This window comes from Hemiscyllium ocellatum, chromosome 49, assembly GCF_020745735.1.
Source record: "Hemiscyllium ocellatum isolate sHemOce1 chromosome 49, sHemOce1.pat.X.cur, whole genome shotgun sequence".
NCBI classification, from domain to species: Eukaryota; Metazoa; Chordata; class Chondrichthyes; order Orectolobiformes; family Hemiscylliidae; genus Hemiscyllium; species Hemiscyllium ocellatum.
Genome location: NC_083449.1, coordinates 4,303,936 through 4,304,827, shown reverse-complemented (window position 1 = coordinate 4,304,827; position 892 = coordinate 4,303,936).

The following is an 892-nucleotide window of genomic DNA, read 5'->3' as shown; positions in this document are numbered from 1 at the left end:
GAGAGAAACACAACGGCTCTTTTCAGAGCCACTAAACCATCCAGAGAGAGCGGGAAGCGATCTCAGTCGTTGGAACATGGCTTTGAATAATATTAAAGGGGGGCGGGCATGGCGTCAGTAATGCAGTTCAGACGAGTCTTAGAAACAGAGTCTCGGTCCATGCCGACCAGATATCCCAACCCAAACCATTCCCACCTGCCAGCACCTGACCCATATTCCTCCAAACCCTTCCTATTCATACATCCATCCCAATGCTTCTTAAATGTTGCAATTGTACCAGCCTCCACCACATCCTCTGGTAGCTCATTCATTACACGTAACACTCTCTGCATGAAAAAGTTCCCCCTTAGGTCTCTTTCCCCTCTCACCCTAAACCAATGTCCTCTAGTTCTGGACTCCCCGACCCCAGGGAAAAGACTTTGCCTATTTGTCCTATCCATGTCCCTCATAATTTTGTAAACCTCTAAGGTCACCCCTCAGCCTCTGATGCTCCGGGGAAAACAGCCCCAGCCTGTTCAGCCTATTCCTTTAGCTCAGATCCTTCAACCCTGGCAACATCCTTGCAAATCTTCTCTGAACCCTTTCAAGTTTCACAACATCTTTCCGTTGGAGGGAGACCAGAATTGCAGAGATATTCCAATAGTGGCCTGACCCATGTCCTGTACAGCTGCAACATGAGCTCCCAACTCCTATACTCAATACTCTGACCAATAAAGAAAAGCATACCAAATGCCGCCTTCGCTATCATATCTACCTGCGATTCCACTTTCAAGGAGCTATGAACCTGCACTCCAAGGTCTCTTTGTTCAGCAACACTCCCTAGGACCTTACCATTAAGTGTATAACTCCTGCTAAGATTTACTTTCCCAAAATGCAGCACCTCACATTTATC